The following is a 23594-nucleotide window of genomic DNA, read 5'->3' on the forward strand; positions in this document are numbered from 1 at the left end:
AAACTGAGATGTGTGTCAATGAGAGGGACCTAGGTGGAACGGTGAGGTTACAGGGGGCAGAGGTGAAGAAGGTGCAGGACTTTAAGTACTTAGGGTCAACGGTTCAGAGCAACGGAGAGTGTGGAAAAGAGTTGAAGAGGCGACTGCAATCAGGTTGGAACGGGTGGACAAAAGTGTCAGGTGTGTTGTGTGATAAAAGAGTGTCAGCGAGAATGAAAGGAAGCCACCGTCTCAAGACAGTGGTGAGACCAGCGATGTTGTTCGGCTTAGAGACAGCGGCACTAAAGAAAACACAGGAGGCAGAGCTGGAGGTAGCAGAGCTTAAGATGTTGAGGTTCTCTTTGGGAGTAACAAAGATGGACAGGATCAAGAATGAGGCTAAACGGTTAGTTCAAAGCAATATACTCCAAGCCTAAGACTTACTGTCTGGAGGACAGTGTAAAAGGACAGTGATTTCACAAATTGGGATATGGAAACCGACTTTACCCGACTAGATACCAGTCGGAGTACCGCAATTTTGTTGTCGTTTATACACGTAACCATGTTTCCAATCAGCTTTCTCAAACTGTGCATAAGCGTAACAAAAGGCTGCAAGCCCTACGATGGATGCTGAGGTTTTCGAAAAAGTAGCAATTCAGAAAATCCAGCTGCAACTGCAGCCAGACTTGGCTACCCGTACAAACGTTTTGCCAAACAATATCGATCATCTAACCAACACTCCAACTGAAACCCACTAAACTATCAAACAAGAGCTTCACTCACTTCATTACACTGTCATAAGTTGCGCAAAGTCCCGACTGACGGCCCTTTCCAGCTGAGACAAAGGTGAGTATTGCAACAAATTGAGACTTTCCTCAAGAACACCTCGAGTATGTTGATTGAATTAGAGAATAACAACCTAATGACTTAGTTCCACTGTCCTAAAGAGTCGGCGCCCACCAACAACTGTCAGGATGGCCGAGCGGTCTAAGGCGCCAGACTCAAGGAAGAACTTTTTCCCCAAAGGGACTTCTGGTCTCCAGTGGAGGCGTGGGTTCAAATCCCACTCCTGACATTACTTTTATCTGCATGTTGCTAATGATTTAGACATAATTGTATTGAACAAATTTGAAAACTTTAACAACTCGTGATTGTCTTTTGTTGCACAAAGCAAAAGACATGGCAACACTATTGCATAATCCTTCTCTACCATATACCATTGTGCTGCTGAGATAATGCTGCCGCAACTTTCTTACGAGAATGCACCTCGGGCACTCCTGGCAGTAATTTCTGACCACGCGCACAACTGACCCTCCACATCAACTCACGTCAAGTGAGGTGGCCATGATGTGCATGCAAACGATTAGTTCGAAGCAATTTATTCCAAGCCTAAGACTTACTGTCTGGAGGAAGATGCAGAAATCAAACGGCTAAATAGTTGCAGCTGATCTAAAAGTGATTGCTGAAACAGAGTGGGACTTTGCTTAAACACGCCTGGAAAAATGTTGCTTTATTGAGGGTCAAAGGGTCTTTTCAGGTGTCCTTTTAGCGGCCCGGCTAGCTCAGTCGGTAGAGCATGAGACTCTTAATCTCAGGGTCGTGGGTTCGAGCCCCACGTTGGGGGGGGTCTTTTTTGATTATGGCCACACTGGAGAAGATCTGGGACCAACACTAAAACTGCACAAAACCTTGATTTCTTGTACAGCTGAAATTGAAAGTCACTTCCTGCAATTACACACAGTAAAGTAGCCAAATTACAGTCGGCTTTCTCAGGTGAGGTGATTTCACAAATTGGGATATGGAAACCGACTTTACCCGACTAGATACCACTCGGAGTACCGCAACTTTGTTGTCGTTTATACACGTAACCATGTTTCCAATCAGTTTTCTCAAACTGTGCATAAGCGTAACAAAAGGCTGCAAGCCCTACGATGGATGCTGAGGTTTTCGAAAAAGTAGCAATTCAGAAAATACAGCTGCAACTGCAGCCAGACTTGGCTACCCGTACAAACGTTTTGCCAAACAATATCGATCATCTAACCAACACTCCAACTGAAACCCACTAAACTCACAAACAAGAGCTTCACTCACTTCATTACACTGTCATAAGTTGCGCAAAGTCCCGACTGACGGCCCTTTCCAGCTGAGACAAAGGTGAGTATTACAACAAATTGAGACTTTCCTCAAGAACACCTCGAGTATGTTGATTGAATTAGAGAATAACAACCTAATGACTTAGTTCCACTCTCCTAAAGAGTCGGCGCCCACCAACGGCTGTCAGGATGGCCGAGCGGTCTAAGGCGCCAGACTCAAGGAAGAACTCCTTCCCCAAAGGGACTTCTGGTCTCCAGTGGAGGCGTGGGTTCAAATCCCACTCCTGACATTACTTTTATCTGCATGTTGCTAATGATTTAGACATATTTGTATTGAACAACTTTGAAAACTTTAACAACTCGTGATTGTCTTTTGTTGCACAAAGCAAAAGACATGGCAACACTATTGCATAATCCTTCTCTACCATATACCATTGTGCTGCTGAGATAATGCTGCCGCAACATTCTTACGAGAATGCACCTCGGGCACTCCTGGCAGTAATTTCTGACCACGCGCACAACTGACCCTCCACATCAACTCACGTCAAGTGAGGTGGCCATGATGTGCATGCAAACGATTAGTTCGAAGCAATTTATTCCAAGCCTAAGACTTACTGTCTGGAGGAAGATGCAGAAAACAAACGGCTAAATAGTTGCAGCTGATCTAAAAGTGATTGCTGAAACAGAGTGGGACTTTGCTTAAACACGCCTGGAAAAATGTTGCTTTATTGAGGGTCAAAGGGTCTTTTCAGGTGTCCTTTTAGCGGCCCGGCTAGCTCAGTCGGTAGAGCATGAGACTCTTAATCTCAGGGTCGTGGGTTCGAGCCCCACGTTGGGCGGGGTCTTTTTTGATTATGGCCACACTGGAGAAGATCTGGGACCAACACAAAAACTGCAGAACAACTTGATTTCTTGTACAGCTGAAAATGAAAGTCACTGGGGGACTTTCATAGGGAACACCGAGGGTACTCGGTGTGTCATCTGGAAAGAGGAAAGTGGACAAGGTGATTTGGCGGCAGAACGAGGAACTTCAGGAGTGTATACAGAGAAAAAGGTTAGCTAAGAAGAAGTGGGACACTGCGAGGACTGAAGAGAGTCGACAAGAGTACAGGGAGATGCAGCGTAAGGTGAAGGTAGAGGTGGCAAAGAGCATATGAGGACTTGTATGCTAGGTTGGACACTAAAGAGGGAGGGGTGGATTTGTTCAGGTTGGCCAGACTAAGAGACAGAGATGGGAAGGATTTGCAGCAGGTTAGGGTGATTAATGATAAGGATGGAAATAAATTGACAGGTGCCAGGATTGTGATGGGAAGATGGAAGGAGAACTTTTTAAGAGTTAATCAATGAGGAAAATGAAAGGGAACAAAGAGTAGAAGAGGTGACTGGTGTGGAGCAGGAAGTAGCCAAGATTAGTAAGAGTGAAGTGAGGAGGACGTTGAAGAGGATGAAGAGTGGAAAGGCAGCGGGTCCTGATGACATACCTGTGGAGGTATGAAAGTGTCTAGGAGAGGTGGCAGTAGAGTTTCTGACTAGTTTGTTTAACAAGATCTTGGAGAGTGAAAGGAGGGCTGAGGACTGGAGGAGAAGTGTACTGGTGCCCATTTTTAAGAACAAAGGAGATGAGCAGAGCTGTGGCAACTACGGAGGAATAAAGTTGATGAGCCACACAATGAAGTTGTGGGAAATAGTAGTGGAAGCTAGGCTAAGGGCAGAGGTGAGCAATATGGTTTCATGCCTAGAAAGAGTCCAACAGATGAAGTATTTGCTTTGAGGATGCCGATGGAGAAATACAGAGAAGGTCATGGGGAGTTGCATTGTGTCTTCGTAGACTTAGAGAAAGCGTATGACAGGGTGCCGAGAGAGGAGCTGTGGTATTGTATGAGGAATTCTGGAGTGGCAGAGAAGTATGTTAGAGTGATGGAGGACATGTATGAAAGCTGTAAGACCGCGGTGAGGTGTGCTGTAGATGTGACAGAGGAGTTCAAGGTGGCGGTGGGTCTGCATCAAGGATCGGCTCTTAGCCCCTTCTTCATAGCTCTGGTGGCGGACAGGCTGACAGATGAGGTTAGACTGGAATCTCCGTGGACTATGATGTTTGCGGATGACATTGTGATTTGTAGTGAGAACAGGGAGCAGGTGGAGGAAAATCTAGAGAGATGGAGGTCTGCTCTGGAAAACTGAGATGTGTGTCAATGAGAGGGACCCAGGTGGAACGGTGAGGTTACAGGGGGCAGAGGTGAAGAAGGTGCAGGACTTTAAGTACTTAGGGTCAACGGTTCAGAGCAACGGAGAGTGTGGAAAAGAGTTGAAGAGGCGACTGCAATCAGGCTGGAACGGGTGGAAAAAAGTGTCAGGTGGGTTGTGTGATAAAAGAGTGTCAGCGAGAATGAAAGGAAGCCACCGTCTCAAGACAGTGGTGAGACCAGCGATGTTGTTCGGCTTAGAGACAGCGGCACTAAAGAAAACACAGGAGGCAGAGCTGGAGGTAGCAGAGCTTAAGATGTTGAGGTTCTCTTTGGGAGTAACGAGGATGGACAGGATCAAGAATGAGGACAAACGGTTAGTTCAAAGCAATATACTCCAAGCCTAAGACTTACTGTCTGGAGGAAGTTGCAGAAAACAAACGGCTAAATAGTTGCAGCTGATGTAAGAGCGATTGCTGAAACAAAGTGGGACTTTTCTCAAAGACGCCTGGAAATATGTTGCTTCATTGAAGGTCAAAGGGTCTTTTCAGGGTCCTCTTTGAGGCCCGGCTATCTCAGGCGGTAGAGCATGAGAGTTTTAATCTCAGGGTCGTGGGTTCAAGCCCCACGTTTTGTGTGGTGCTTTTAATACGGCCACACTGGATAAGATCTGGGACCAACACTAAAACTCCACAAAACCTTGATTTCTTGTACAGCTGAAAATGAAAGTCACTTCCTGCAATTACACACAGTAAAGTAGCCAAATTACAGTCGGCTTTCTCAGGGGAGGTGATTTCACAAATTGGGATATGGAAACCGACTTTACCCGACTAGATACCACTCGGAGTACCGCAATTTTGTTGTCGTTTATACACGTAACCAAGTTTCCAATCAGCTTTCTCAAACTGTGCATAAGCGTAACAAAAGGCTGCAAGCCCTACGATGGATGATGAGGTTTTCGAAAAAGTAGCAATTCAGAAAATCGAAAATCGAGGAGAAGTGTACTGGTGCCCATTTTTAAGAACAAGGGAGATGAGCAGAGCTGTGGCAACTACAGAGGAATAAAGTTGATGAGCCACACAATGAAGTTGTGGGAAATAGTAGTGGAAGCTAGGCTAAGGGCAGAGGTGAGCAATATGGTTTCATGCCTAGAAAGAGTCCAACAGATGAAGTATTTGCTTTGAGGATGCCGATGGAGAAATACAGAGAAGGTCATGGGGAGTTGCATTGTGTCTTCGTAGACTTAGAGAAATCGTATGACAGGGTGCCGAGAGAGGAGCTGTGGTATTGTATGAGGAATTCTGGAGTGGCAGAGAAGTATGTTACAGTGATGGAGGACATGTATGAAAGCTGTAAGACCGTGGTGAGGTGTGCTGTAGATGTGACAGAGGAGTTCAAGGTGGCGGTGGGTCTGCATCAAGGATCGGCTCTGAGCCCCTTCTTCCTTGCTCTGGTGGCGGACAGGCTGACAGATGAGGTTAGACTGGGATCTCCGTGGACTATGATGTTTGCGGATGACATTGTGATTTGTAGTGAGAACAGGGAGCAGGTGGAGGAAAATCTAGAGAGATGGAGGTCTGCTCTGGAAAACTGAGATGTGTGTCAATGAGAGGGACCTAGGTGGAACGGTGAGGTTACAGGGGGCAGAGGTGAAGAAGGTGCAGGACTTTAAGTACTTAGGGTCAACGGTTCAGAGCAACGGAGAGTGTGGAAAAGAGTTGAAGAGGCGACTGCAATCAGGTTGGAACGGGTGGACAAAAGTGTCAGGTGGGTTGTGTGAAAAAAGAGTGTCAGCGAGAATGAAAGGAAGCCACCGTCTCAAGACAGTGGTGAGACCAGCGATGTTGTTCGGCTTAGAGACAGCGGCACTGAAGAAAACACAGGAGGCAGAGCTGGAGGTAGCAGAGCTTAAGATGTTGAGGTTCTGTTTGGGAGTAACGAGGATGGACAGGATCAAGAATGAGGACAAACGGTTAGTTCTAAGCAATATACTCCAAGCCTAAGACTTACTGTCTGGAGGAAGTTGCAGAAAACAAACGGCTAAATAGTTGCAGCTGATGTAAGAGCGATTGCTGAAACAAAGTGGGTCTTTGCTCAAAGACGCCTGGAAATATGTTGCTTCATTGAAGGTCAAAGGGTCTTTTCAGGGTCCTCTTTGAGGCCCGGCTAGCTCAGGCGGTAGAGCATGAGAGTTTTAATTTCAGGGTCGTGGGTTCGAGCCCCACGTTTTGTGTGGTGCTTTTAATACGGCCACACTGGATAAGATCTGGGACCAACACTAAAACTCCACAAAACCTTGATTTCTTGTACAGCTGAAAATGAAAGTCACTTCCTGCAATTACACACAGTAAAGTAGCCAAATTACAGTCGGCTTTCTCAGGGGAGGTGATTTCACAAATTGGGATATGGAAACCGACTTTACCCGACTAGATACCACTCGGAGTACCGCAATTTTGTTGTCGTTTATACACGTAACCAAGTTTCCAATCAGCTTTCTCAAACTGTGCATAAGCGTAACAAAAGGCTGCAAGCCCTACGATGGATGATGAGGTTTTCGAAAAAGTAGCAATTCAGAAAATCGAAAATCGAGGAGAAGTGTACTGGTGCCCATTTTTAAGAACAAGGGAGATGAGCAGAGCTGTGGCAACTACAGAGGAATAAAGTTGATGAGCCACACAATGAGGTTGTGGGAAATAGTAGTGGAAGCTAGGCTAAGGGCAGAGGTGAGCAATATGGTTTCATGCCTAGAAAGAGTCCAACAGATGAAGTATTTGCTTTGAGGATGCCGATGGAGAAATACAGAGAAGGTCATGGGGAGTTGCATTGTGTCTTCGTAGACTTAGAGAAATCGTATGACAGGGTGCCGAGAGAGGAGCTGTGGTATTGTATGAGGAATTCTGGAGTGGCAGAGAAGTATGTTACAGTGATGGAGGACATGTATGAAAGCTGTAAGACCGTGGTGAGGTGTGCTGTAGATGTGACAGAGGAGTTCAAGGTGGCGGTGGGTCTGCATCAAGGATCGGCTCTGAGCCCCTTCTTCCTTGCTCTGGTGGCGGACAGGCTGACAGATAAGGTTAGACTGGAATCTCCGTGGACTATGATGTTTGCGGATGGCATTGTGATTTGTAGTGAGAACAGGGAGCTGGTGGAGGAAAATCTAGAGAGATGGAGGTCTGCTCTGGAAAACTGAGATGTGTGTCAATGAGAGGGACCCAGGTGGAACGGTGAGGTTACAGGGGGCAGAGGTGAAGAAGGTGCAGGACTTTAAGTACTTAGGGTCAACGGTTCAGAGCAACGGAGAGTGTGGAAAAGAGATGAAGAGGCGACTGCAATCAGGTTGGAACGGGTGGACAAAAGTGTCAGGTGGGTTGTGTGATAAAAGAGTGTCAGCGAGAATGAAAGGAAGCCACCGTCTCAAGACAGTGGTGAGACCAGCGATGTTCTTCGGCTTAGAGACAGCGGCACTAAAGAAAACACAGGAGGCAGAGCTGGAGGTAGTAGAGCTTAAGATGTTGAGGTTCTCTTTGGGAGTAACGAGGATGGACAGGATCAAGAATGAGGACAAACGGTTAGTTCAAAGCAATATACTCCAAGCCTAAGACTTACTGTCTGGAGGAAGTTGCAGAAAACAACTGGCTAAATAGTTGCAGCTGATGTAAGAGCGATTGCTGAAACAAAGTGGGACTTTGCTCAAAGACGCCTGGAAATATGTTGCTTCATTGAAGGTCAAAGGGTCTTTTCAGGGTCCTCTTTGAGGCCCAGCTAGCTCAGGCAGTAGAGCATGAGAGTTTTAATCTCAGGGTCGTGGGTTCTAGCCCCACGTTATGTGTGGTGCTTTTAATACGGCCACACTGGATAAGATCTGGGACCAACATTAAAACTCCACAAAACCTTGATTTCTTGTACAGCTGAAAATGAAAGTCACTTCCTGCAATTACACACAGTAAAGTAGCCAAATTACAGTCGGCTTTCTCAGGGGAGGTGATTTCACAAATTGGGATATGGAAACCGACTTTACCCGACTAGATACCAGTCGGAGTACCGCAATTTTGTTGTCGTTTATACACGTAACCATGTTTCCAATCAGCTTTCTCAAACTGTGCATAAGCGTAACAAAAGGCTGCAAGCCCTACGATGGATGCTGAGGTTTTCGAAAAAGTAGCAATTTAGAAAATCCAGCTGCAACTGCAGCCAGACTTGGCTACCCGTACAAACGTTTTGCCAAACAATATCGATCATCTAACCAACAATCCAACTGAAACCCACTAAACTCACAAACAAGAGCTTCACTCACTTAATTACACTGTCATAAGTTGCGCAAAGTCCCGACTGACGGCCCTTTCCAGCTGAGACAAAGGTGAGTATTGCAACAAATTGAGACTTTCCTCAAGAACACCTCGAGTATGTTGATTGAATTAGAGAATAACAACCTAATGACTTACTTCCACTGTCCTAAAGAGTCTGCGCCCACCAACGGCTGTCAGCATGGCCGAGCTGTCTAAGGCGCCAGATTCAAGGAACAACTCCTTCCCCAAAGGGACTTCTGGTCTCCAGTGGAGGCGTGGGTTCAAATCCCACTCCTGACATTACTTTTATCTGCATGTTGCTAATGATTTAGACATAATTGTATTGAACAACTTTGAAAACTTTTACAACTCATGATTGTCTTTTGTTGCACAAAGCAAAAGACATGGCAACACTATTGCATAATCCTTCTCTACCATATACCATTGTGCTGCTGAGATAATGCTGCCGCAACATTCTTACGAGAATGCACCTCGGGCACTCCTGGCAGTAATTTCTGACCACGCGCACAACTGACCCTCCACATCAACTCACGTCAAGTGAGGTGGCCATGATGTGCAAGCAAACGATTAGTTCGAAGCAATTTATTCCAAGCCTAAGACTTACTGTCTGGAGGAAGATGCAGAAATCAAACGGCTAAATAGTTGCAGCTGATCTAAAAGTGATTACTGAAACAGAGTGGGACTTTACTTAACCACGCCTGGAAAAATGTTGCTTTATTGAGGGTCAAAGGGTCTTTTCAGGTGTCCTTTTAGCGGCCCGGCTAGCTCAGTCGGTAGAGCATGAGACTCTTAATCTCAGGGTCGTGGGTTCGAGCCCCACGTTGGGCGGGGTCTTTTTTGATTATGGCCACACTGGAGAAGATCTGGGACCAACACAAAAACTGCAGAACAACTTGATTTCTTGTACAGCTGAAAATGAAAGTCACTGGGGGACTTTCATAGGGAACACCGAGGGTACTCGGTGTGTCATCTGGAAAGAGGAAAGTGGACAAGGTGATTTGGCGGCAGAACGAGGAACTTCAGGAGTGTATACAGAGAAAAAGGTTAGCTAAGAAGAAGTGGGACACTGCGAGGACTGAAGAGAGTCGACAAGAGTACAGGGAGATGCAGCGTAAGGTGAAGGTAGAGGTGGCAAAGAGCATATGAGGACTTGTATGCTAGGTTGGACACTAAAGAGGGAGGGGTGGATTTGTTCAGGTTGGCCAGACTAAGAGACAGAGATGGGAAGGATTTGCAGCAGGTTAGGGTGATTAATGATAAGGATGGAAATAAATTGACAGGTGCCAGGATTGTGATGGGAAGATGGAAGGAGAACTTTTTAAGAGTTAATCAATGAGGAAAATGAAAGGGAACAAAGAGTAGAAGAGGTGACTGGTGTGGAGCAGGAAGTAGCCAAGATTAGTAAGAGTGAAGTGAGGAGGACGTTGAAGAGGATGAAGAGTGGAAAGGCAGCGGGTCCTGATGACATACCTGTGGAGGTATGAAAGTGTCTAGGAGAGGTGGCAGTAGAGTTTCTGACTAGTTTGTTTAACAAGATCTTGGAGAGTGAGAGGAGGGCCGAGGACTGGAGGAGAAGTGTACTGGTGCCCATTTTTAAGAACAAGGGAGATGAGCAGAGCTGTGGCAACTACAGAGGAATAAAGTTGATGAGCCACACAATGAAGTTGTGGGAAATAGTAGTGGAAGCTAGGCTAAGGGCAGAGGTGAGCAATATGGTTTCATGCCTAGAAAGAGTCCAACAGATGAAGTATTTGCTTTGAGGATGCCGATGGAGAAATACAGAGAAGGTCATGGGGAGTTGCATTGTGTCTTCGTAGACTTAGAGAAAGCGTATGACAGGGTGCCGAGAGAGGAGCTGTGGTATTGTATGAGGAATTCTGGAGTGGCAGAGAAGTATGTTAGAGTGATGGAGGACATGTATGAAAGCTGTAAGACCGCGGTGAGGTGTGCTGTAGATGTGACAGAGGAGTTCAAGGTGGCGGTGGGTCTGCATCAAGGATCGGCTCAGAGCCCCTTCTTCCTTGCTCTGGTGGCGGACAGGCTGACAGATGAGGTTAGACTGGAATCTCCGTGGACTATGATGTTTGCGGATGACATTGTGATTTGTAGTGAGAACAGGGAGCAGGTGGAGGAAAATCTAGAGAGATGGAGGTCTGCTCTGGAAAACTGAGATGTGTGTCAATGAGAGGGACCCAGGTGGAACGGTGAGGTTACAGGGGGCAGAGGTGAAGAAGGTGCAGGACTTTAAGTACTTAGGGTCAACGGTTCAGAGCAACGGAGAGTGTGGAAAAGAGGTGAAGAGGCGACTGCAATCAGGTTGGGACGGGTGGACAAAAGTGTCAGGTGGGTTGTGTGATAAAAGAGTGTCAGCGAGAATGAAAGGAAGCCACCGTCTCAAGACAGTGGTGAGACCAGCGATGTTCTTCGGCTTAGAGACAGCGGCACTAAAGAAAACACAGGAGGCAGAGCTGGAGGTAGCAGAGCTTAAGATGTTGAGGTTCTCTTTGGGAGTAACGAGGATGGACAGGATCAAGAATGAGGACAAACGGTTAGTTCAAAGCAATATACTCCAAGCTTAAGACTTACTGTCTGGAGGAAGTTGCAGAAAACAAACGGCTAAATAGTTGCAGCTGATGTAAGAGCGATTAGTGAAATATAGTGGGACTTTGCTCAAAGACGCCTGGAAATATGTTGCTCATTGAAGGTCAAAGGGTCTTTTCAGGGTCCTCTTTGAGGCCCGGCTAGCTCAGGCGGTAGAGCATGAGACTTTTAATCTCAGGGTCGTGGGTTCGAGCCACACGTTATGTGTGGTGCTTTTAATACGGCCACACTGGATAAGATCTGGGACCAACATTAAAACTCCACAAAACCTTGATTTCTTGTACAGCTGAAAATGAAAGTCACTTCCTGCAATTACACACAGTAAAGTAGCCAAATTACAGTCGGCTTTCTCAGGGGAGGTGATTTCACAAATTGGGATATGGAAACCGACTTTACCCGACTAGATACCAGTCGGAGTACCGCAATTTTGTTGTCGTTTATACACGTAACCATGTTTCCAATCAGCTTTCTCCAACTGTGCATAAGCGTAACAAAAGGCTGCAAGCCCTACGATGGATGCTGAGGTTTTCGAAAAAGTAGCAATTCAGAAAATCCAGCTGCAACTGCAGCCAGACTTGGCTACCCGTACAAACGTTTTGCCAAACAATATCGATCATCTAACCAACACTCCAACTGAAACCCACTAAACTCACAAACAAGAGCTTCACTCACTTCATTACACTGTCACAAGTTGCGCAAAGTCCCGACTGACGGCCCTTTCCAGCTGAGACAAAGGTGAGTATTGCAACAAATTGAGACTTTCCTCAAGAACACCTCGAGTATGTTGATTGAATTAGAGAATAACAACCTAATGACTTACTTCCACTGTCCTAAAGAGTCGGCGCCCACCAACGGCTGTCAGGATGGCCGAGCGGTCTAAGGCGCCAGACTCAAGGAAGAACTCCTTCCCCAAAGGGACTTCTGGTCTCCAGTGGAGGCGTGGGTTCAAATCCCACTCCTGACATTACTTTTATCTGCATGTTGCTAATGATTTAGACATATTTGTATTGAACAACTTTGAAAACTTTAACAACTCGTGATTGTCTTTTGTTGCACAAAGCAAAAGACATGGCAACACTATTGCATAATCCTTCTCTACCATATACCATTGTGCTGCTGAGATAATGCTGCCGCAACATTCTTACGAGAATGCACCTCGGGCACTCCTGGCAGTAATTTCTGACCACGCGCACAACTGACCCTCCACATCAACTCACGTCAAGTGAGGTGGCCATGATGTGCATGCAAACGATTAGTTCGAAGCAATTTATTCCAAGCTTAAGACTTACTGTCTGGAGGAAGATGCAGAAAACAAACGGCTAAATAGTTGCAGCTGATCTAAAATTGATTGCTGAAACAGAGTGGGACTTTGCTTAAACACGCCTGGAAAAATGTTGCTTTATTGAGGGTCAAAGGGTCTTTTCAGGTGTCCTTTTAGCGGCCCGGCTAGCTCAGTCGGTAGAGCATGAGACTCTTAATCTCAGGGTCGTGGGTTCAAGCCCCACGTTGGGCGGGGTCTTTTTTGATTATGGCCACACTGGAGAAGATCTGGGACCAACACAAAAACTGCAGAACAACTTGATTTTATGTACAGCTGAAAATGAAAGTCACTGGGGGACTTTCATAGGGAACACCGAGGGTACTCGGTGTGTCATCTGGAAAGAGGAAAGTGGACAAGGTGATTTGGCGGCAGAACGAGGAACTTCAGGAGTGTATACAGAGAAAAAGGTTAGCTAAGAAGAAGTGGGACACTGCGAGGACTGAAGAGAGTCGACAAGAGTACAGGGAGATGCAGCGTAAGGTGAAGGTAGACGTGGCAAAGAGCATATGAGGACTTGTATGCTAGGTTGGACACTAAAGAGGGGGAGGTGGATTTGTTCAGGTTGGCCAGACTAAGAGACACAGATGGGAAGGATGTGCAGCAGGTTAGGGTGATTAATGATAAGGATGGAAATAAATTGACAGATGCCAGGATTGTGATGGGAAGATGGAAGGAGAACTTTTTAAGAGTTAATCAATGAGGAAAATGAAAGGGAACAAAGAGTAGAAGAGGTGACTGGTGTGGAGCAGTAAGTAGCCAAGATTAGTAAGAGTGAAGTGAGGAGGACGTTGAAGAGGATGAAGAGTGGAAAGGCAGCGGGTCCTGATGACATACCTGTGGAGGTATGAAAGTGTCTAGGAGAGGTGGCAGTAGAGTTTCTGACTAGTTTGTTTAACAAGATCTTGGAGAGTGAGAGGAGGGCCGAGGACTGGAGGAGAAGTGTACTGGTGCCCATTTTTAAGAACAAGGGAGATGAGCAGAGCTGTGGCAACTACAGAGGAAGAAAGTTGATGAGCCACACAATGAAGTTGTGGGAAATAGTAGTGGAAGCTAGGCTAAGGGCAGAGGTGAGCAATATGGTTTCATGCCTAGAAAATGTCCAACAGATGAAGTATTTGCTTTGAGGATGCCGATGGAGAAATACAGAGAAGGTCATGGGGAGTTGCATTGTGTCTTCGTAGACTTAGAGAAAGCGTATGACAGGGTGCCGAGAGAGGAGCTGTGGTATTGTATGAGGAATTCTGGAGTGGCAGAGAAGTATGTTACAGTGATGGAGGACATGTATGAAAGCTGTAAGACCGCGGTGAGGTGTGCTGTAGATGTGACAGAGGAGTTCAAGGTGGCGGTGGGTCTGCATCAAGGATCGGCTCTGAGCCCCTTCTTCCTAGCTCTGGTGGCGGACAGGCTGACAGATGAGGTTAGACTGGAATCTCCGTGGACTATGATGTTTGCGGATGACATTGTGATTTGTAGTGAGAACAGGGAGCAGGTGGAGGAAAATCTAGAGAGATGGAGGTCTGCTCTGGAAAACTGAGATGTGTGTCAATGAGAGGGACCCAGGTGGAACGGTGAGGTTACAGGGGGCAGAGGTGAAGAAGGTGCAGGACTTTAAGTACTTAGGGTCAACGGTTCAGAGCAACGGAGAGTGTGGAAAAGAGTTGAAGAGGCGACTGCAATCAGGTTGGAACGGGTGGAAAAAAGTGTCAGGTGTGTTGTGTGATAAAAGAGTGTCAGCGAGAATGAAAGGAAGCCACCGTCTCAAGACAGTGGTGAGACCAGCGATGTTGTTCGGCTTAGAGACAGCGGCACTAAAGAAAACACAGGAGGCAGAGCTGGAGGTAGCAGAGCTTAAGATGTTTAGGTTCTCTTTGGGAGTAACGAGGATGGACAGGATCAAGAATGAGGACAAACGGTTAGTTCAAAGCAATATACTCCAAGCCTAAGACTTACTGTCTGGAGGAAGTTGCAGAAAACAAACGGCTAAATAGTTGCAGCTGATGTAAGAGCGATTGCTGAAACAAAGTGGGACTTTGCTCAAAGACGCCTGGAAATATGTTGCTTCATTGAAGGTCAAAGGGTCTTTTCAGGGTCCTCTTTGAGGCCCGGCTAGCTCAGGTGGTAGAGCATGAGACTTTTAATCTCAGGGTCGTGGGTTCGAGCCCCACGTTATGTGTGGTGCTTTTAATACGGCCACACTGGATAAGATCTGGGACCAACACTAAAACTCCACAAAACCTTGATTTCTTGTACAGCTGAAAATGAAAGTCACTTCCTGCAATTACACACAGTAAAGTAGCCAAATTACAGTCGGCTTTCTCAGGGGAGGTGATTTCACAAATTGGGATATGGAAACCGACTTTACCCGACTAGATACCACTCGGAGTACCGCAATTTTGTTGTCGTTTATACACGTAACCATGTTTCCAATCAGTTTTCTCAAACTGTGCATAAGCGTAACAAAAGGCTGCAAGCCCTACGATGGATGCTGAGGTTTTCGAAAAAGTAGCAATTCAGAAAATCCAGCTGCAACTGCAGCCAGACTTGGCTACCCGTACAAACGTTTTGCCAAACAATATCGATCATCTAACCAACACTCCAACTGAAACCCACTAAACTCACAAACAAGAGCTTCACTCACTTCATTACACTGTCATAAGTTGCGCAAAGTCCCGACTGACGGCCCTTTCCAGCTGAGACAAAGGTGAGTATTACAACAAATTGAGACTTTCCTCAAGAACACCTCGAGTATGTTGATTGAATTAGAGAATAACAACCTAATGACTTAGTTCCACTGTCCTAAAGAGTCGGCGCCCATCAACGGCTGTCAGGATGGCCGAGCGGTCTAAGGCGCCAGACTCAAGGAAGAACTCCTTCCCCAAAGGGACTTCTGGTCTCCAGTGGAGGAGTGGGTTCAAATCCCACTCCTGACATTACTTTTATCTGCATGTTGCTAATGATTTAGACATGTTTGTATTGAACAACTTTGAAAACTTTAACAACTCGTGATTGTCTTTTGTTGCACAAAGCAAAAGACATGGCAACACTATTGCATAATCCTTCTCTACCATATACCATTGTGCTGCTGAGATAATGCTGCCGCAACATTCTTACGAGAATGCACCTCGGGCACTCCTGGCAGTAATTTCTGACCACGCGCACAACTGACCCTCCACATCAACTCACGTCAAGTGAGGTGGCCATGATGTGCATGCAAACGATTAGTTCGAAGCAATTTATTCCAAGCCTAAGACTTACTGTCTGGAGGAAGATGCAGAAAACAAACGGCTAAATAGTTGCAGCTGATCTAAAAGTGATTGCTGAAACAGAGTGGGACTTTGCTTAAACACGCCTGGAAAAATGTTGCTTTATTGAGGGTCAAAGGGTCTTTTCAGGTGTCCTTTTAGAGGCCCGGCTAGCTCAGTCGGTAGAGCATGAGACTCTTAATCTCAGGGTCGTGGGTTCGAGCCCCACGTTGGGAGGGGTCTTTTTTGATTATGGCCACACTGGAGAAGATCTGGGACCAACACAAAAACTGCAGAACAACTTGATTTCTTGTACAGCTGAAAATGAAAGTCACTGGGGGACTTTCATAGGGAACACCGAGGGTACTCGGTGTGTCATCTGGAAAGAGAAAAGTGGACAAGGTGATTTGGCGGCAGAACGAGGAACTTCAGGAGTGTATACAGAGAAAAAGGTTAGCTAAGAAGAAGTGGGACACTGCGAGGACTGAAGAGAGTCGACAAGAGTACAGGGAGATGCAGCGTAAGGTGAAGGTAGAGGTGGCAAAAAGCATATGAGGACTTGTATGCTAGGTTGGACACTAAAGAGGGAGGGGTGGATTTGTTCAGGTTGGTCAGACTAAGAGACAGAGATGGGAAGGATGTGCAGCAGGTTAGGGTGATTAATGATAAGGATGGAAATAAATTGACAGGTGCCAGGATTGTGATGGGAAGATGGAAGGAGAACTTTTTAAGAGTTAATCAATGAGGAAAATGAAAGGGAACAAAGAGTAGAAGATGTGACTGGTGTGGAGCAGGAAGTAGCCAAGATTAGTAAGAGTGAAGTGAGGAGGACGTTGAAGAGGATGAAGAGTGGAAAGGCAGCGGGTCCTGATGACATACCTGTGGAGGTATGAAAGTGTCTAGGAGAGGTGGCAGTAGAGTTTCTGACTAGTTTGTTTAACAAGATCTTGGAGAGTGAAAGGAGGGCTGAGGACTGGAGGAGAAGTGTACTGGTGCCCATTTTTAAGAACAAAGGAGATGAGCAGAGCTGTGGCAACTACAGAGGAATAAAGTTGATGAGCCACACAATGAAGTTGTGGGAAATAGTAGTGGAAGCTAGGCTAAGGGCAGAGGTGAGCAATATGGTTTCATGCCTAGAAAGAGTCCAACAGATGAAGTATTTGCTTTGAGGATGCCGATGGAGAAATACAGAGAAGGTCATGGGGAGTTGCATTGTGTCTTCGTAGACTTAGAGAAAGCGTATGACAGGGTGCCGAGAGAGGAGCTGTGGTATTGTATGAGGAATTCTGGAGTGGCAGAGAAGTATGTTAGAGTGATGGAGGACATGTATGAAAGCTGTAAGACCGCGGTGAGGTGTGCTGTAGATGTGACAGAGGAGTTCAAGGTGGCGGTGGGTCTGCATCAAGGATCGGCTCTTAGCCCCTTCTTCATAGCTCTGGTGGCGGACAGGCTGACAGATGAGGTTAGACTGGAATCTCCGTGGACTATGATGTTTGCGGATGACATTGTGATTTGTAGTGAGAACAGGGAGCAGGTGGAGGAAAATCTAGAGAGATGGAGGTCTGCTCTGGAAAACTGAGATGTGTGTCAATGAGAGGGACCCAGGTGGAACGGTGAGGTTACAGGGGGCAGAGGTGAAGAAGGTGCAGGACTTTAAGTACTTAGGGTCAACGGTTCAGAGCAACGGAGAGTGTGGAAAAGAGTTGAAGAGGCGACTGCAATCAGGTTGGAACGGGTGGAAAAAAGTGTCAGGTGTGTTGTGTGATAAAAGAGTGTCAGCGAGAATGAAAGGAAGCCACCGTCTCCAGACAGTGGTGAGACCAGCGATGTTGTTCGGCTTAGAGACAGCGGCACTAAAGAAAACACAGGAGGCAGAGCTGGAGGTAGCAGAGCTTAAGATGTTGAGGTTCTCTTTGGGAGTAACGAGGATGGACAGGATCAAGAATGAGGACAAACGGTTAGTTCAAAGCAATATACTCCAAGCCTAAGACTTACTGTCTGGAGGAAGTTGCAGAAAACAAACGGCTAAATAGTTGCAGCTGATGTAAGAGCGATTGCTGAAACAAAGTGGGACTTTGCTCAAAGACGCCTGGAAATATGTTGCTTCATTGAAGGTCAAAGGGTCTTTTCAGGGTCCTCTTTGAGGCCCGGCTATCTCAGGCGGTAGAGCATGAGAGTTTTAATCTCAGGGTCGTGGGTTCAAGCCCCACGTTTTGTGTGGTGCTTTTAATACGGCCACACTGGATAAGATCTGGGACCAACACTAAAACTCCACAAAACCTTGATTTCTTGTACAGCTGAAAATGAAAGTCACTTCCTGCAATTACACACAGTAAAGTAGCCAAATTACAGTCGGCTTTCTCAGGGGAGGTGATTTCACAAATTGGGATATGGAAACCGACTTTACCCGACTAGATACCACTCGGAGTACCGCAATTTTGTTGTCGTTTATACACGTAACCAAGTTTCCAATCAGCTTTCTCAAACTGTGCATAAGCGTAACAAAAGGCTGCAAGCCCTACGATGGATGATGAGGTTTTCGAAAAAGTAGCAATTCAGAAAATCGAAAATCGAGGAGAAGTGTACTGGTGCCCATTTTTAAGAACAAGGGAGATGAGCACAGCTGTGGCAACTACAGAGGAATAAAGTTGATGAGCCACACAATGAAGTTGTGGGAAATAGTAGTGGAAGCTAGGCTAAGGGCAGAGGTGAGCAATATGGTTTCATGCCTAGAAAGAGTCCAACAGATGAAGTATTTGCTTTGAGGATGCCGATGGAGAAATACAGAGAAGGTCATGGGGAGTTGCATTGTGTCTTCGTAGACTTAGAGAAATCGTATGACAGGGTGCCGAGAGAGGAGCTGTGGTATTGTATGAGGAATTCTGGAGTGGCAGAGAAGTATGTTACAGTGATGGAGGACATGTATGAAAGCTGTAAGACCGTGGTGAGGTGTGCTGTAGATGTGACAGAGGAGTTCAAGGTGGCGGTGGGTCTGCATCAAGGATCGGCTCTGAGCCCCTTCTTCCTTGCTCTGGTGGCGGACAGGCTGACAGATAAGGTTAGACTGGAATCTCCGTGGACTATGATGTTTGCGGATGGCATTGTGATTTGTAGTGAGAACAGGGAGCTGGTGGAGGAAAATCTAGAGAGATGGAGGTCTGCTCTGGAAAACTGAGATGTGTGTCAATGAGAGGGACCCAGGTGGAACGGTGAGGTTACAGGGGGCAGAGGTGAAGAAGGTGCAGGACTTTAAGTACTTAGGGTCAACGGTTCAGAGCAACGGAGAGTGTGGAAAAGAGATGAAGAGGCGACTGCAATCAGGTTGGAACGGGTGGACAAAAGTGTCAGGTGGGTTGTGTGATAAAAGAGTGTCAGCGAGAATGAAAGGAAGCCACCGTCTCAAGACAGTGGTGAGACCAGCGATGTTCTTCGGCTTAGAGACAGCGGCACTAAAGAAAACACAGGAGGCAGAGCTGGAGGTAGCAGAGCTTAAGATGTTGAGGTTCTCTTTGGGAGTAACGAGGATGGACAGGATCAAGAATGAGGACAAACGGTTAGTTCAAAGCAATATACTCCAAGCCTAAGACTTACTGTCTGGAGGAAGTTGCAGAAAACAACTGGCTAAATAGTTGCAGCTGATGTAAGAGCGATTGCTGAAACAAAGTGGGACTTTGCTCAAAGACGCCTGGAAATATGTTGCTTCATTGAAGGTCAAAGGGTCTTTTCAGGGTCCTCTTTGAGGCCCAGCTAGCTCAGGCAGTAGAGCATGAGAGTTTTAATCTCAGGGTCGTGGGTTCTAGCCCCACGTTATGTGTGGTGCTTTTAATACGGCCACACTGGATAAGATCTGGGACCAACATTAAAACTCCACAAAACCTTGATTTCTTGTACAGCTGAAAATGAAAGTCACTTCCTGCAATTACACACAGTAAAGTAGCCAAATTACAGTCGGCTTTCTCAGGGGAGGTGATTTCACAAATTGGGATATGGAAACCGACTTTACCCGACTACATACCAGTCGGAGTACCGCAATTTTGTTGTCGTTTATACACGTAACCATGTTTCCAATCAGCTTTCTCAAACTGTGCATAAGCGTAACAAAAGGCTGCAAGCCCTACGATGGATGTTGAGGTTTTCGAAAAAGTAGCAATTTAGAAAATCCAGCTGCAACTGCAGCCAGACTTGGCTACCCGTACAAACGTTTTGCCAAACAATATCGATCATCTAACCAACAATCCAACTGAAACCCACTAAACTCACAAACAAGAGCTTCACTCACTTAATTACACTGTCATAAGTTGCGCAAAGTCCCGACTGACGGCCCTTTCCAGCTGAGACAAAGGTGAGTATTGCAACAAATTGAGACTTTCCTCAAGAACACCTCGAGTATGTTGATTGAATTAGAGAATAACAACCTAATGACTTACTTCCACTGTCCTAAAGAGTCGGCGCCCACCAACGGCTGTCAGCATGGCCGAGCTGTCTAAGGCGCCAGATTCAAGGAACAACTCCTTCCCCAAAGGGACTTCTGGTCTCCAGTGGAGGCGTGGGTTCAAATCCCACTCCTGACATTACTTTTATCTGCATGTTGCTAATGATTTAGACATAATTGTATTGAACAACTTTGAAAACTTTTACAACTCATGATTGTCTTTTGTTGCACAAAGCAAAAGACATGGCAACACTATTGCATAATCCTTCTCTACCATATACCATTGTGCTGCTGAGATAATGCTGCCGCAACATTCTTACGAGAATGCACCTCGGGCACTCCTGGCAGTAATTTCTGACCACGCGCACAACTGACCCTCCACATCAACTCACGTCAAGTGAGGTGGCCATGATGTGCATGCAAACGATTAGTTCGAAGCAATTTATTCCAAGCCTAAGACTTACTGTCTGGAGGAAGATGCAGAAATCAAACGGCTAAATAGTTGCAGCTGATCTAAAAGTGATTACTGAAACAGAGTGGGACTTTGCTTAACCACGCCTGGAAAAATGTTGCTTTATTGAGGGTCAAAGGGTCTTTTCAGGTGTCCTTTTAGCGGCCCGGCTAGCTCAGTCGGTAGAGCGTGAGACTCTTAATCTCAGGGTCGTGGGTTCGAGCCCCACGTTGGGCGGGGTCTTTTTTGATTATGGCCACACTGGAGAAGATCTGGGACCAACACAAAAACTGCAGAACAACTTGATTTCTTGTACAGCTGAAAATGAAAGTCACTGGGGGACTTTCATAGGGAACACCGAGGGTACTCGGTGTGTCATCTGGAAAGAGGAAAGTGGACAAGGTGATTTGGCGGCAGAACGAGGAACTTCAGGAGTGTATACAGAGAAAAAGGTTAGCTAAGAAGAAGTGGGACACTGCGAGGACTGAAGAGAGTCGACAAGAGGGTCCTCTTTGAGGCCCGACTAGCTCAGGTGGTAGAGCATGAGACTTTTAATCTCAGGGTCGTGGGTTCGAGCCCCACGTTATGTGTGGTGCTTTTAATACGGCCACACTGGATAAGATCTGGGACCAACACTAAAACTCCACAAAACCTTGATTTCTTGTACAGCTGAAAATGAAAGTCACTTCCTGCAATTACACACAGTAAAGTAGCCAAATTACAGTCGGCTTTCTCAGGGGAGGTGATTTCACAAATTGGGATATGGAAACCGACTTTACCCGACTAGATACCACTCGGAGTACCGCAATTTTGTTGTCGTTTATACACGTAACCATGTTTCCAATCAGTTTTCTCAAACTGTGCATAAGCGTAACAAAAGGCTGCAAGCCCTACGATGGATGCTGAGGTTTTCGAAAAAGTAGCAATTCAGAAAATCCAGCTGCAACTGCAGCCAGACTTGGCTACCCGTACAAACGTTTTGCCAAACAATATCGATCATCTAACCAACACTCCAACTGAAACCCACTAAACTCACAAACAAGAGCTTCACTCACTTCATTACACTGTCATAAGTTGCGCAAAGTCCCGACTGACGGCCCTTTCCAGCTGAGACAAAGGTGAGTATTACAACAAATTGAGACTTTCCTCAAGAACACCTCGAGTATGTTTATTGAATTAGAGAATAACAACCTAATGACTTAGTTCCACTGTCCTAAAGAGTCGGCGCCCACCAACGGCTGTCAGGATGGCCGAGCGGTCTAAGGCGCCAGACTCAAGGAAGAACTCCTTCCCCAAAGGGACTTCTGGTCTCCAGTGGAGGCGTGGGTTCAAATCCCACTCCTGACATTACTTTTATCTGCATGTTGCTAATGATTTAGACATATTTGTATTGAACAACTTTGAAAACTTTAACAACTCGTGATTGTCTTTTGTTGCACAAAGCAAAAGACATGGCAACACTATTGCATAATCCTTCTCTACCATATACCATTGTGCTGCTGAGATAATGCTGCCGCAACATTCTTACGAGAATGCACCTCGGGCACTCCTGGCAGTAATTTCTGACCACGCGCACAACTGACCCTCCACATCAACTCACGTCAAGTGAGGTGGCCATGATGTGCATGCAAACGATTAGTTCGAAGCAATTTATTCCAAGCTTAAGACTTACTGTCTGGAGGAAGATGCAGAAAACAAACGGCTAAATAGTTGCAGCTGATCTAAAATTGATTGCTGAAACAGAGTGGGACTTTGCTTAAACACGCCTGGAAAAATGTTGCTTTATTGAGGGTCAAAGGGTCTTTTCAGGTGTCCTTTTAGCGGCCCGGCTAGCTCAGTCGGTAGAGCATGAGACTCTTAATCTCAGGGTCGTGGGTTCAAGCCCCACGTTGGGCGGGGTCTTTTTTGATTATGGCCACACTGGAGAAGATCTGGGACCAACACAAAAACTGCAGAACAACTTGATTTTATGTACAGCTGAAAATGAAAGTCACTGGGGGACTTTCATAGGGAACACCGAGGGTACTCGGTGTGTCATCTGGAAAGAGGAAAGTGGACAAGGTGATTTGGCGGCAGAACGAGGAACTTCAGGAGTGTATACAGAGAAAAAGGTTAGCTAAGAAGAAGTGGGACACTGCGAGGACTGAAGAGAGTCGACAAGAGTACAGGGAGATGCAGCGTAAGGTGAAGGTAGACGTGGCAAAGAGCATATGAGGACTTGTATGCTAGGTTGGACACTAAAGAGGGGGAGGTGGATTTGTTCAGGTTGGCCAGACTAAGAGACACAGATGGGAAGGATGTGCAGCAGGTTAGGGTGATTAATGATAAGGATGGAAATAAATTGACAGATGCCAGGATTGTGATGGGAAGATGGAAGGAGAACTTTTTAAGAGTTAATCAATGAGGAAAATGAAAGGGAACAAAGAGTAGAAGAGGTGACTGGTGTGGAGCAGTAAGTAGCCAAGATTAGTAAGAGTGAAGTGAGGAGGACGTTGAAGAGGATGAAGAGTGGAAAGGCAGCGGGTCCTGATGACATACCTGTGGAGGTATGAAAGTGTCTAGGAGAGGTGGCAGTAGAGTTTCTGACTAGTTTGTTTAACAAGATCTTGGAGAGTGAGAGGAGGGCCGAGGACTGGAGGAGAAGTGTACTGGTGCCCATTTTTAAGAACAAGGGAGATGAGCAGAGCTGTGGCAACTACAGAGGAAGAAAGTTGATGAGCCACACAATGAAGTTGTGGGAAATAGTAGTGGAAGCTAGGCTAAGGGCAGAGGTGAGCAATATGGTTTCATGCCTAGAAAATGTCCAACAGATGAAGTATTTGCTTTGAGGATGCCGATGGAGAAATACAGAGAAGGTCATGGGGAGTTGCATTGTGTCTTCGTAGACTTAGAGAAAGCGTATGACAGGGTGCCGAGAGAGGAGCTGTGGTATTGTATGAGGAATTCTGGAGTGGCAGAGAAGTATGTTACAGTGATGGAGGACAT

At 46.2% G+C, this 23594-nt stretch overlaps 12 non-coding genes across 12 annotated transcripts; all 12 read left to right on the top strand.

Moving 5' to 3' along the window:
* Window positions 1–947: 947 nt before the first annotated feature.
* On the top strand, window positions 948–1054 carry trnal-caa (transfer RNA leucine (anticodon CAA)). Its single transcript has 2 exons — window positions 948–985; window positions 1010–1054. It is a non-coding gene; the product is annotated as a tRNA-Leu (tRNA).
* A 476-nt stretch (window positions 1055–1530) lies between these two features.
* Window positions 1531–1603, top strand: trnak-cuu (transfer RNA lysine (anticodon CUU)). Its single transcript has one exon. It is a non-coding gene; the product is annotated as a tRNA-Lys (tRNA).
* A 652-nt stretch (window positions 1604–2255) lies between these two features.
* trnal-caa (transfer RNA leucine (anticodon CAA)) lies at window positions 2256–2362 on the top strand. The gene is made up of 2 exons: window positions 2256–2293; window positions 2318–2362. It is a non-coding gene; the product is annotated as a tRNA-Leu (tRNA).
* Window positions 2363–2838: 476 nt separating this feature from the next.
* On the top strand, window positions 2839–2911 carry trnak-cuu (transfer RNA lysine (anticodon CUU)). Its single transcript has one exon. It is a non-coding gene; the product is annotated as a tRNA-Lys (tRNA).
* A 6406-nt stretch (window positions 2912–9317) lies between these two features.
* On the top strand, window positions 9318–9390 carry trnak-cuu (transfer RNA lysine (anticodon CUU)). The gene has a single exon. It is a non-coding gene; the product is annotated as a tRNA-Lys (tRNA).
* Window positions 9391–12020: 2630 nt separating this feature from the next.
* trnal-caa (transfer RNA leucine (anticodon CAA)) lies at window positions 12021–12127 on the top strand. The gene is made up of 2 exons: window positions 12021–12058; window positions 12083–12127. It is a non-coding gene; the product is annotated as a tRNA-Leu (tRNA).
* Window positions 12128–12603: 476 nt separating this feature from the next.
* trnak-cuu (transfer RNA lysine (anticodon CUU)) lies at window positions 12604–12676 on the top strand. Its single transcript has one exon. It is a non-coding gene; the product is annotated as a tRNA-Lys (tRNA).
* Window positions 12677–15307: 2631 nt separating this feature from the next.
* Window positions 15308–15414, top strand: trnal-caa (transfer RNA leucine (anticodon CAA)). The gene is made up of 2 exons: window positions 15308–15345; window positions 15370–15414. It is a non-coding gene; the product is annotated as a tRNA-Leu (tRNA).
* Window positions 15415–15890: 476 nt separating this feature from the next.
* Window positions 15891–15963, top strand: trnak-cuu (transfer RNA lysine (anticodon CUU)). Its single transcript has one exon. It is a non-coding gene; the product is annotated as a tRNA-Lys (tRNA).
* Window positions 15964–20773: 4810 nt separating this feature from the next.
* trnak-cuu (transfer RNA lysine (anticodon CUU)) lies at window positions 20774–20846 on the top strand. Its single transcript has one exon. It is a non-coding gene; the product is annotated as a tRNA-Lys (tRNA).
* Window positions 20847–21849: 1003 nt separating this feature from the next.
* On the top strand, window positions 21850–21956 carry trnal-caa (transfer RNA leucine (anticodon CAA)). The gene is made up of 2 exons: window positions 21850–21887; window positions 21912–21956. It is a non-coding gene; the product is annotated as a tRNA-Leu (tRNA).
* Window positions 21957–22432: 476 nt separating this feature from the next.
* Window positions 22433–22505, top strand: trnak-cuu (transfer RNA lysine (anticodon CUU)). The gene has a single exon. It is a non-coding gene; the product is annotated as a tRNA-Lys (tRNA).
* Window positions 22506–23594: the final 1089 nt, after the last annotated feature.

Source organism: Channa argus, unplaced genomic scaffold (genome assembly GCF_033026475.1).
Source record: "Channa argus isolate prfri unplaced genomic scaffold, Channa argus male v1.0 Contig093, whole genome shotgun sequence".
NCBI classification, from domain to species: domain Eukaryota; kingdom Metazoa; phylum Chordata; class Actinopteri; order Anabantiformes; family Channidae; genus Channa; species Channa argus.